This window comes from Bufo gargarizans, chromosome 2 (assembly GCF_014858855.1).
Source record: "Bufo gargarizans isolate SCDJY-AF-19 chromosome 2, ASM1485885v1, whole genome shotgun sequence".
NCBI lineage: Eukaryota > Metazoa > Chordata > Amphibia > Anura > Bufonidae > Bufo > Bufo gargarizans.
Genome location: NC_058081.1, coordinates 142842560 through 142856507, shown reverse-complemented (window position 1 = coordinate 142856507; position 13948 = coordinate 142842560).

Sequence of the window (13948 nt, the reverse complement as noted above, 5' to 3'; positions counted from 1 at the left end):
ATCCGGATCCGGCCTTAAGCTAAACGTCGTTTCGGCGCATTGCCGGATCCGACGTTTAGCTTTTTCTGAATGGTTACCATGGCTGCCAGGACGCTAAAGTCCTGGCAGCCATGGTAAAGTGTAGTGGGGAGCGGGGGAGCAGCATACTTACCGTCCGTGCGGCTCCCGGGGCACCCCACGCGCATGGATCACGTGATCGCATGGCACGTCATCCATGCGCATGGGGCGCTCTGACGTCATTCTGGAGCGCCCCGGGAGCCGCACGGACGGTAAGTATACCGCTCCCCCGCTCCCCACTACTACTATGGCAACCAGGACTTTAATAGCGTCCTGGTTGCCATAGTAACACTGAAAGCATTTTGAATACGGATCCGTCTTCAAATGCTTTCAGTTCACTTGCGTTTTTCCGGATCCGGCGTGTAATTCCGGCAAGTGGAGTACACGCCGGATCCGGACAACGCAAGCGTGAAAGAGGCCTTAACTGGGTAATAAATGCAAATCTAAAGTCCATCGACTCTTTTGTAGCACTTTTCTTATTTTTATCCCACATTTCCACTTCTTTCTTTATTTTTCAAGTTGGTTACGATCGTAACCTTTCTCCTCAAATCTATTCTGGATGTTTTGACTCTGCTCTCTATAGTCACCAAGATCAGTGCAGTTTCTCCGAATTCGGATAAATTGCCCTTTTGGGATATTGTTTTTCCAGGGGGCATGATGACAACTGTCCATGTCTATATAGCCATTCACATCAGTAGGTTTAAAAAAACTTTTGGTTTTCATAGAATTCCCTTCAATGAAAATGGTCAAATCTAGGAAATGAATGCTCCCCGTCCCACACGATAAGGCAATCATCCATAAATCGCTTCCACAGCAATAATTAGGTGTTCGTGCATAGCAAGACCACATAATGTTATCTCACATATATATTATTCTTATTATTATAGCCAAATTTGCCACCCTAACTCCTCCCACAGTCACACTACATAGACAAAAATTTACCAAAACGTGCAGATTGTTCCCGATCGGATTGCTATTACTTTGTGGAACGTTTCGCCGAATGGTTCACGGAATATGGTGGTTCTTGTGGCGAAAGTTGTCCCATAGGAATGAATGGCAAAGCTAGAGTGGGAGCTGGCAAAAGCTGAAATATCAGGACATGATTTCTAAACTGCCACCACTCCCTCATTTTCAGGCCACCTACACAAATCTTATATCAAAACGTTCAGCTATCCCTGCTGCCACTAAAAATGTCCACGGCTAAGCAATCCACGTTTTTCCCATTGACTTTGACAGGGAAAATATTCAAATCGCTCCCAGTTGCACAGATTTTAAACTAAAGTCACCAAACTTGGGTCACTTAGTCATGGGGTCAACGCGCAATTTGTTAGAACATTTCGGAGACCCGAAAATGTGGGCGGGGCCACACAGAACCAATCAAATTCTCCCCATTGACTACAATGAGACGTTCAAATTGCGACTCCTCCCACAGATTTAGGAGTATCAATACCGAACTTTGCACTCTTGGTCGGCACATACCCGAGGATCTTGCTTGTGCTTTGTTAACCGATCCCACCCTCCGGGCCCCTGGGACGGGCCCCCGAAAACCTCTTTTTTTCTCCCATAGAGTTTTATTGGAAAAATGCAAACGTTTGTCACTCGTACAGCTTCGGAGTGAAACTCACCAAACTTGGGTCACTTAGTCATGGGGTCAACCTGAAAATTTCTGTCACATTTTGAGGACATTAAAAAGTGGGCGGAGCTACAAACAACCAATCAGATTTTCCCTATTGACTTCAATGAGAACATTTTAAATTGCTGCCATTTCAACATTGTTAATGGCAGGGTTGCTAAACTTAATATATTCGGTTAATAGGTGACTAGAATTCAAATGGTTTAATGTGGGCGGGGTCTACAACGGCCAATCAAATTTCAGCCATTTGTTTAAATGGGGAAAATTCAAACTGCCGCTGCTCTTAGACTGTTAATGGCAGGGTTCTGAAACTTGGCAGAGTTGGTCACTGGAGGACTGTGCCAATGTATATCTCATTTTGGGGACGCTAAAAAGTGGGCGGAACCACAAACAACCAATCAGATTTTCCCTATTGACTTCAATAAGAAACCTTTAAACAGCTGTCATTCTCACAGTATTTAAGCCACAGCACCCAAACTCGGCAGGGTGGGTCAGTGTGAGACAAAGGTCAACATTTTTAAAAGTGGGCGGAGTCTACAACGGCCAATCAATTTCAGCCATGTGTTTAAATGGGAAAAATTCAAACTGCCGCTGCTCTTAGACTTTGATTGGCACAGTCTTCAAACTTGGCGCAGTTGGTCACTGGAGGAATGGGATTAAAATTAAAAAAAGTGGGTGGAGCCACCAACAGCCAATCAGATTTCAAGCCAACATCTTGTGGTTTCTTCAGAAACGCCCACTCCAGTTGTAAGCTACTGGTGGAGGCAAGAACACTTCACACAATTTCCCCAGAAATTGTACCTTTTCTAGTTATGTGTTCTTGCATAGCAAGACCACATACTATTATCTCACATATATATTATTATTATTATAGCCAAATTTGCCACCCTAACTCCTCCCACAGTTTTTACACTACATAGACAAAAATTTACCAAAACGTGCAGATTGTGCCCGATCGGATTGCTATTACTTTGTGGAGCGATCCCACCCCCGGGGCCCCCGTGGCGGGCCCCGGAAGCCCCCTTTTTTCCCATAGACTTTGACAGGGTAAATTTTCAAATCGCTCCCACTCGCCAGGCTTTGAGGCTAAAGTCACCAAACTTGGGTCACTTAGTCATGGGCTCAACCCGAAAATTTTTGGCACATTTCGGGGACCCCAAAATGTAGGCGGGGCCACACAGAACCAATCAAAATCTCCCCATTGACTATAATGAGACCTTCAAATCGCTACTCCTCCCACATTTTTAGGAGTACAAATTCCAAACTTTGCAGACTTGGTCGGCACCCACCCGAGTACCTTGCTTGTGCTTTGTTACCCGATCCCACCCTCCGGGCCCCTGGGACAGGGCCCCCAAAATCCACGTTTTTCCCATTGACTTTGACAGGGACAATTTTCAAATCTCTCCCAGTCGCACAGATTTTAAACTAAAGTCACCAAACTTGGGTCACTTAGTCATGGGGTCAACCTGAAAATTTCTGTCACATTTTGGGGGACATTAAAAAGTGGGCGGAGCTACAAACCACCAATCAGATTTTCCCTATTGACTTCAATGAGAAACTTTTAAATTGCTGTCATTCTCACAGTATTTAAGCCAGAATACCCAAACTAGGCACCGTAGGTCATTGGGTGACTGGGGTCAAAAAAAATTAAAAAGTGGGCGGGGTCTACAACGGCCAATCAAATTTCAGCCATTTGTTTAAATGGGAAAAATTCAAACTGCCGCTGCTCTTAGACTGTTAATGGCAGGGTTCCCGAAACTTGGCACAGTTGGTCACTGGAGGACTGTGCCAATGTATATCTCATTTTGGGGATGCTAAAAAGTGGGCGGAGCCACAAACAACCAATCAGATTTTCCCTATTGACTTCAATAAGAAACCTTTAAACAGCTGTCATTCTCACAGCACCCAAACTCGGCAGGGTGGGTCAGTGTGAGACAAAGGTCAAAATTTATAAAAGTGGGCGGAGTCTACACTCCACCCAGTTACTCCGCCCACTCCAGTTGTAAGCTACTGGTGGAGGCAAGAACACATCACACAATTTCCCCAGAAATTGTACCTTTTCTAGTTCTTCTTATTCTTATTATAGCCAAATTTGCCACCCTAACTCCTCCCACAGTTTTTACACTACATAGACAAAAATTTACCAAAACGTGCAGATTGTTCCCGATCGGATTGCTATTACTTTGTGGAGCGATCCCACCCCCGGGGCCCCCGTGGCGGGCCCCGGAAGCCCCCTTTTTTCCCATAGACTTTGACAGGGTAAATTTTCAAATCGCTCCCACTCGCCAGGCTTTGACGCTAAAGTCACCAAACTTGGGTCACTTAGTCATGGAGTCAACCCGAAAATTTTGGGCACATTTCGGGGACCCCAAAAAGTGGGCGGGGCCACACAGAACCAATCAAAATTTCCCCATTGACTATAATGAGACTTTCAAATTGCTACTCCTCCCACATTTTTAGGAGTACAAATTCCAAACTTTGCAGACTTGGTCGGCACCCACCCGAGTACCTTGCATGTGCTTTGTTACCCGATCCCACCCTCCGGGCCCCTGGGAAAGGGCCCCCAAAATCCATGTTTTTCCCATTGACTTTGACAGGGAAAATTTTCAAATCTCTCCCAGTCACACAGATTTGAAACTAAAGTCACCAAACTTGGGTCACTTAGTCATGGGGTCAACGCGCAATTTGTTAGAACATTTCGGAGACCCGAAAAAGTGGGCGGGGCCACACAGAACCAATCAAATTCTCCCCATTGACTACAATGAGACGTTCAAATTGCTACTCCTCCCACAGATTTAGGAGTATCAATACCGAACTTTGCACTCTTGGTCGGCACATACCCGAGGATCTTGCTTGTGCTTTGTTAACCGATCCCACCCTCCGGGCCCCTGGGGCGGGCCCCCGAAAACCTCTTTTTTTCTGCCATAGAGTTTTATTGGAAAAATGCAAATGTTTGTCACTCATACAGCTTCGGAGTGAAACTCACCAAACTTGGGTCACTTAGTCATGGGGTCAACCTGAAAATTCCTGTCACATTTTGGGGACATTAAAAAGTGGGCGGAGCTACAAACAACCAATCAGATTTTCCCCATTGTCTTCAATGAGAAATTTTTAAATTGCTGCCATTTCAACATTGTTAATGGCAGGGTTGTTAAACTTAATATATTCGGTTAATAGGGGGACTAGAATTCAAATGTTTAAAAGTGGGAGGAGTCTACAACGGCCAATCAAATTTCAGCTATATGTTTTAATGGGAAAAATTCAAACTGCCGCTGCTCTTAGACTGTTAATGGCAGGATCCCCAAACTTGGTACAGTTGGACAATTTAGGATTAGGATTAAAATTCTGAAAAGTGGGCGGGGCCAAAAACAACCAATCAGATTTCTTTGATTGATTTCAATGGGAAAATTGAAAAATGCAGAAAATTGAAAAATGCTGCCATTATTGATGTCAGGGGCTTCAAATCTCTGAAATCAGGTGATAGATTAATTTGGCTTCAAAAATTTAAAAAGTGGGCGGAGCCAACAACGACAAATCAGATTTTTCCTATTGACTTCAATGATAAACCTTTAAATTGTTGTCATTCTCACAATATTAAAGCCAGAATACCCAAACTTGGCACCGTAGGTCATTGGGTGACTGGGGTCAAAAAATTTAAAAAGTGGGTGGGGTCTACAACGGCCAATCAAATTTCATCCATTTGTTTAAATGGGAAAAATTCAAACTGCCGCTGCTCTTAGACTGTTAATGGCAGGGTTCTGAAACTTGGCACCGTAGGTCATTGGGTGACTGGATTCAAAAATTTATAAAAAAGTGGGCGGAGTCTACAACGGCCAATCAAATTTCAGCCATTTGTTTAAATGGGAAAAATTCAAACTGCCGCTGCTCTTAGACTGTTAATGGCAGGTTCCCCAAACTTGGTACAGTTGGACAATTTAGGATTAGGATTAAAATTTTGAAAAGTGGGCGGGGCCAAAAACAACCAATCAGATTTCTTTCATTGATTTCAATGTGGAAAAAAAAAAATGCAGAAAATTGAAAAATGCTTCCATGATTGATGTCAGGGGCTTCAAATCTCTGAAATCAGGTGATAGATTAATTTGGATTCAAAAATTTAAAAAGTGGGCGGAGCCAACAACAACAAATCAGATTTTCCCTATTGACTTCAATGAGAAACCTTTAAATTGCTGTCATTCTCACAATATTTAAGTCAGAATACCCAAACTTGGCACCGTAGGTCATTGGGTGACTGGGGTCAAAAAAAAATTAAAAAGTGGGCGGGGTCTACAACGGCCAATCAAATTTCAGCCATTTGTTTAAATGGGAAAAATTCAAACTGCCGCTGCTCTTAGACTGTTAATGGCAGGGTTCCGAAACTTGGCACAGTTGGTCACTGGAGGACTGTGCCAATGTATATCTCATTTTGGGGATGCTAAAAAGTGGGCGGAGCCACAAACAACCAATCAGATTTTCCCTATTGACTTCAATAAGAAACCTTTAAACAGCTGTCATTCTCACAGCACCCAAACTCGGCAGGGTGGGTCAGTGTGAGACAAAGGTCAAAATTTATAAAAGTGGGCGGAGTCTACACTCCACCCAGTTACTCCGCCCACTCCAGTTGTAAGCTACTGGTGGAGGCAAGAACACATCACACAATTTCCCCAGAAATTGTACCTTTTCTAGTTCTTATTCTTATTATTATAGCCAAATTTGCCACCCTAACTCCTCCCACAGTTTTTACACTACATAGACAAAAATTTACCAAAACGTGCAGATTGTTCCCGATCGGATTGCTATTACTTTGTGGAGCGATCCCACCCCCGGGGCCCCCGTGGCTGGCCCCGGAAGCCCCCTTTTTTCCCATAGACTTTGACAGGGTACATTTTCAAATCGCTCCCACTCGCCAGGCTTTGACGCTAAAGTCACCAAACTTGGGTCACTTAGTCATGGGGTCAACCCGAAAATTTTTGGCACATTTCGGGGACCCCAAAATGTAGGCGGGGCCACACAGAACCAATCAAAATCTCCCCATTGACTGTAATGAGACGTTCAAAATGCTACTCCTCCCACATTTTTAGGAGTACAAATTTTCAAACTTTGCAGACTTGGTCGGCACCCACCCGAGTACCTTGCTTTTGCTTTGTTACCCGATCCCACCCTCCGGGCCCCTGGGACAGGGCCCCCAAAATCCAAGTTTTTCCCATTGACTTTGACAGGAACAATTTTCAAATCGCTCCCAGTCGCACAGATTTTAAACTAAAGTCACCAAACTTGGGTCACTTAGTCATGGGGTCAACGCGCAATTTGTTAGAACATTTCGGAGACCCGAAAATGTGGGCGGGGCCATACAGAACCAATCAAATTCTCCCCATTGACTACAATGAGACGTTCAAATTGCTACTCCTCCCACAGATTTAGGAGTATCAATACCGAACTTTGCACTCTTGGTCGGCACATACCCGAGGATCTTGCTTGTGCTTTGTTAACCGATCCCACCCTCCGGGCCCCTGGGGCGGGCCCCCGAAAACCTATTTTTTTCTCCCATAGAGTTTTATTGGAAAAATGCAAACGTTTGTCACTCATACAGCTTCGGAGTGAAACTCACCAAACTTGGGTCACTTAGTCATGGGGTCAACCTGAAAGTTTCTGTCACATTTTGGGGACATTAAAAAGTGGGCGGAGCTACAAACAACCAATCAGATTTTCCCTATTGTCTTCAATGCGAAAATTTTAAATTGCTGCCATTTCAACATTGTTAATGGCAGGGTTGCTAAACTTAATATATTCGGTTAATAGGTGACTAGAATTCAAATGTTTTAAAGTGGGCGGAGTCTACAACGGCCAATCAAATTTCAGCTATATGTTTTAATGGGAAAATGTAAAACTGTCGCTGCTCTTAGACTGTTAATGGCAGGATCCCCAAACTTGGTACAGTTGGACAATTTAGGATTAGGATTAAAATTCAGAAAAGTGGGCGGGGCCAAAAACAACCAATCAGATTTCTTTGATTTCAATGGGAAAATTAAAAAATGCAGAAAATTGAAAAATGCTGCCATTTTTGATGTCAGGGGCTTCAAATCTCAGAAATCAGGTCATAGATTACTTTGGCTTCAAAAATTGAAAAAGTGGGCGGAGCCAACAACAACAAATCAGATTTTCCCTATTGACTTCAATGATAAACCTTTAAATTGCTATCATTCTCACAATATTTAACCCAGAATACCCAAACTTGGCACCGTAGGTCATTGGGTGACTGGGGTCAAAAAAAATAAAAAAGTGGGTGGGGTCTACAACGGCCAATCAAATTTCAGCCATTTGTTTAAATGGGAAAAATTCAAACTGCCGCTGCTCTTAGACTGTTAATGGCAGGGTTCCGAAACTTGGCACAATTGGTCATTGGAGGACTGTGCTAATGTATATCTCATTTTGGGGACGCTAACAAGTGGGCGGAGCCACAAACAACCAATCAGATTTTCCCTATTGACTTCAATAAGAAACCTTTAAACAGTTGTCATTCTCACAGTATTTAACCCACAGCACCCAAACTCGGCAGGGTGGGTCAGTGTGAGACAAAGGTCAAAATTTATAAAAGTGGGCGGAGTCTACACTCCACCCAGTTACTCCGCCCACTCCAGTTGTAAGCTACTGATGGAGGCAAGAACACATCACACAATTTCCCCAGAAATTGTACCTTTTCTAGTTATGTGTTCTTGCATAGCAAGACCACATACTATTATCTCACATATATATTATTATTATTATAGCCAAATTTGCCACCCTAACTCCTCCCACAGTTTTTACACTACATAGACAAAAATTTACCAAAACGTGCAGATTGTACCCGATCGGATTGCTATTACTTTGTGGAGCGATCCCACCCCCGGGGCCCCCGTGGCGAGCCCCGGAAGCCCCCTTTTTTCCCATAGACTTTGACAGGGTAAATTTTCAAATCGCTCCCACTCGCCAGGCTTTGACGCTAAAGTCACCAAACTTGGGTCACTTAGTCATGGAGTCAACCCGAAAATTTTGGGCACATTTCGGGGACCCCAAAAAGTGGGCGGGGCCATACAGAACCAATCAAAATCTCCCTATTGACTTTAATGAGAACTTCAAATTGCTACTCCTCCCACATTTTTAGGAGTACAAATTCCAGACTTTGCAGACTTGGTCGGCACTTACCCGAGTACCTTGCTTTTGCTTTGTTACCCGATCCCACCCTCCGGGCCCCTGGGACAGGGCCCCCAAAATCCATGTTTTTCCCATTGACTTTGACAGGGACAATTTTCAAATCGCTCCCAGTCGCACAGATTTTAAACTAAAGTCACCAAACTTGGGTCACTTAGTCATGGGGTCAACGCGCAATTTGTTAGCACATTTCGGAGACCCGAAAATGTGGGCGGGGCCACACAGAACCAATCAAATTCTCCCCATTGACTACAATGAGACGTTCAAATTGCTACTCCTCCCACAGATTTAGGAGTATAAATACCGAACTTTGCACTCTTGGTCGGCACATACCCGAGTATCTTGCTTGTGCTTTGTTAACCGATCCCACCCTCCGGGCCCCTGGGGCGGGCCCCCGAAAACCTCTTTTTTTCTCCCATAGAGTTTTATTGGAAAAATGCAAATGTTTGTCACTCATACAGCTTCGGAGTGAAACTCACCAAACTTGGGTCACTCAGTCATGGGGTCAACCTGAAAATTTCTGTCACATTTTGGGGACATTAAAAAGTGGGCGGAGCTACAAACAACCAATCAGATTTTCCCTATTGACTTCAATAAGAAACCTTTAAATTGCTGTCATTCTCACAGTATTTAAGCCAGAATACCCAAACTTGGCACCGTAGGTCATTGGGTGACTGGATTCAAAAAATAATGAAAAAGTGGGCGGAGTCTACAACGGCCAATCAAATTTCAGCCATTTGTTTAAATGGGAAAAATTCAAACTGCCGCTGCTCTTAGACTGTTAATGGCAGGTTTCCCAAACTTGGTACAGTTGGACAATTTAGGATTAGGATTAACATTTTGAAAAGTGGGCGGGGCCAAAAACAACCAATCAGATTTCTTTCATTGATTTCAATATGGAAAAAAAAAAATTCAGAAAATTGAAAAATGCTGCCATGATTGATGTCAGGGGCTTCAAATCGCTGAAATCAGGTGATAGATTACTTTGGATTCAAAAATTTAAAAAGTGGGCGGAGCCAACAACAACAAATCAGATTTTCCCTATTGACTTCAATGAGAAACTTTTAAATTGCTGGCATTCTCACAGTATTTAAGCCAGAATACCCAAACTAGGCACCGTAGGTCATTGGGTGACTGGATTCAAAAAATAATGAAAAAGTGGGCGGAGTCTACAACGGCCAATCAAATTTCAGCCATTTATTTCAATGGGGAAATTTAAAACTGCCGCTGATCTTACACTGTTAATGGCAGGATCCCCAAACTTGGTACAGTTGGACAATTTAGGATTAGGATTAAAATTCAGAAAAGTGGGCGGGGCCAAAAACAACCAATCAGATTTTTCCTTTTGACTTCAATAAGAAACCTTTAAACAGCTGTCATTCTCACAGAATTTAAGCCACAGCACCCAAACTCGGCAGGGTGGGTCAGTTTGAGACAAAGGTCAAAATGTACAAAAGTTGGCGGAGTCTACACTCCACCCAGTTACTCCGCCCACTCCAGTTGTAAGCTCTTATTATGTGTTCTTGCATAGCAAGACCACATAATGTTATCTCACATATATATTCTTATTCTTATTATAGCCAAATTTGCCACCCTAACTCCTCCCACAGTTTTTACACTACATAGACAAAAATTTACCAAAACGTGCAGATTGTGCCCGATCGGATTGCTATTACTTTGTGGAGCGATCCCACCCCCGGGGCCCCCGTGGCGGGCCCCGGAAGCCCCCTTTTTTCCCATAGACTTTGACAGGGTAAATTTTCAAATCGCTCCCACTCGCCAGGCTTTGAGGCTAAAGTCACCAAACTTGGGTCACTTAGTCATGGGCTCAACCCGAAAATTTTTGGCACATTTCGGGGACCCCAAAATGTAGGCGGGGCCACACAGAACCAATCAAAATCTCCCCATTGACTATAATGAGACCTTCAAATCGCTACTCCTCCCACATTTTTAGGAGTACAAATTTCAAACTTTGCAGACTTGGTCGGCACCCACCCGAGTACCTTGCTTGTGCTTTGTTACCCGATCCCACCCTCCGGGCCCCTGGGACAGGGCCCCCAAAATCCAAGTTTTTCCCATTGACTTTGACAGGGAAAATTTTCAAATCGCTCCCAGTCGCACAGATTTTAAACTAAAGTCACCAAACTTGGGTCACTTAGTCATGGGGTCAACGCGCAATTTGTTAGCACATTTCGGAGACCCGAAAATTTGGGCGGGGCCACACAGAACCAATCAAATTCTCCCCATTGACTACAATGAGACGTTCAAATTGCTACTCCTCCCACAGATTTAGGAGTATAAATACCGAACTTTGCACTCTTGGTCGGCACATACCCGAGTATCTTGCTTGTGCTTTGTTAACCGATCCCACCCTCCGGGCCCCTGGGGCGGGCCCCCGAAAACCTCTTTTTTTCTCCCATAGAGTTTTATTGGAAAAATGCAAATGTTTGTCACTCATACAGCTTCGGAGTGAAACTCACCAAACTTGGGTCACTCAGTCATGGGGTCAACCTGGAAATTTCTGTCACATTTTGGGGACATTAAAAAGTGGGCGGAGCTACAAACAACCAATCAGATTTTCCCTATTGACTTCAATAAGAAACCTTTAAATTGCTGTCATTCTCACAGTATTTAAGCCAGAATACCCAAACTTGGCACCGTAGGTCATTGGGTGACTGGATTCAAAAAATAATGAAAAAGTGGGCGGAGTCTACAACGGCCAATCAAATTTCAGCCATTTGTTTAAATGGGAAAAATTCAAACTGCCGCTGCTCTTAGACTGTTAATGGCAGGTTTCCCAAACGTGGTACAGTTGGACAATTTAGGATTAGGATTAAAATTTTGAAAAGTGGGCGGGGCCAAAAACAACCAATCAGATTTCTTTCATTGATTTCAATATGGAAAAAAAAAATTTCAGAAAATTGAAAAATGCTGCCATGATTGATGTCAGGGGCTTCAAATCTCTGAAATCAGGTGATAGATTACTTTGGATTCAAAAATTAAAAAAGTGGGCGGAGCCAACAACAACAAATCAGATTTTCCCTATTGACTTCAATGAGAAACCTTTAAATTGCTGTCATTCTCACAGTATTTAAGACAGAATACCCAAACTTGGCACCATAGGTCATTGGGTGACTGGGGTCAACATTTTTTAAAAAGTGGGCGGGGTCTACAACGGCCAATCAAATTTCAGCCATTTGTTTAAATGGGAAAAATTCAAACTGCCGCTTCTCTTAGACTGTTAATGGCAGGCTCCCCAAACTTGGTACAGTTGGACAATTTAGGATTAAAATTTTGAAAAGTGGGCGGGGCCAAAAACAACCAATCAGATTTCTTTCATTGATTTCAATATGGAAAAAAAAATAATTCTGAAAATTGAAAAATGCTGCCATGATTGATGTCAGGGGCTTCAAATCTCTGAAATCAGGTGATAGATTACTTTGGATTCAAAAATTTAAAAAGTGGGCGGAGCCAACAACAACAAATCAGATTTTCCCTATTGACTTCAATGAGAAACCTTTAAATTGCTTTTATTCTCACAGTATTTAAGCCAGAATACCCAAACTTGGCACCGTAGGTCATTGGGTGACTGGATTCAAAAATTTACAAAAAAAGTGGGCGGAGTCTACAACGGCCAATCAAATTTCAGCCATTTGTTTAAATGGGAAAAATTCAAACTGCCGCTGCTCTTAGACTGTTAATGGCAGGGTTCTGAAACTTGGCACAGTTGGTCACTGGAGGACTGTGCCAATGTATATCTCATTTTGGGGACGCTAAAAAGTGGGCGGAGCCACAAACAACCAATCAGATTTTCCCTATTGACTTCAATAAGAAACATTTAAACAGCTGACATTCTCACAGTATTTAAGCCACACCCAAACTCGGCAGGGTGGGTCAGTGTGAGACAAAGGTCAAAATTTATAAAAGTGGGCGGAGTCTACAATCCACCCAGTTACTCCGCCCACTCCAGTTGTAAGCTACTGGTGGAGGCAAGAACACATCACACAATTTCCCCAGAAATTGTACCTTTTCTAGTTCTTATTCTTATTATTATAGCCAAATTTGCCACCCTAACTCCTCCCACAGTTTTTACACTACATAGACAAAAATTTACCAAAACGTGCAGATTGTTCCCGATCGGATTGCAATTACTTTGTGGAACATTTCGCCGAATGGTTCACAGAATATCGTGGTTCTTGTGGCGAAAGTTGTCCCATAGGAATGAATGGCAAAGCTAGAGTGGGAGCTGGCAAAAGCTGAAAAATCAGGACATGATTTCTAAACTGCCACCACTCCCTCATTTTCAGGCCACCTACACAAATCTTATATCAAAACGTTCAGCTATCCCTGCTGCCACTAAAAATGTCCACGGCTAAGCAATCCACGTTTTTTCCCATTGACTTTGACAGGGAAAATTTTCAAATTGCTCCCAGTCGCACAGATTTGAAACTAAAGTCACCAAACTTGGGTCACTTAGTCATGGGGTCCGACCCTTAGGTGCACCCACTCCGACCCTTAGGTGCACTCACCCTAGTCATTAGGTGCACCCACCCCAACGATTAGGTGCACCCACCCGACCCTTAGGTGCAACCACCCCAACTTTTAGGTGCACCCACCCCGACCCTTAGGTGCACCCACTCCGACCCTTAGGTGCAACCACCCCAACGATTAGGTGCACCCACCCCGACCCTTAGGTGCAACCACCCCGACTTTTAGGTGCAACCTTTCCACAGTTACTCCAGCCAATCCAACCACACAACAGTTACTCAAGCCACTCCACCCAGTTACTCCGCCCACTTTAGTTGTAAGCTACTGGTGGAGGCAAGAACACTTCACACAATTTCCCCAGAAATTGTAGCTTTTCTAGTTCTACATTATTCTGCTTGAGGAGGGGGTCAATGGTTTCTTTCTCCCATGACGCCATATACAAATTTGCGAAACTGGGTACGCATTTCGCCCCATCGCCTGTTCCAGTTAATTGAAGATAATATACATCATCAAACCAAAAATAATTTCTTCTCAAACTAAAATTGAAACAATCAAGAATAAAATCGGCCTACGGCTGTGTCATGG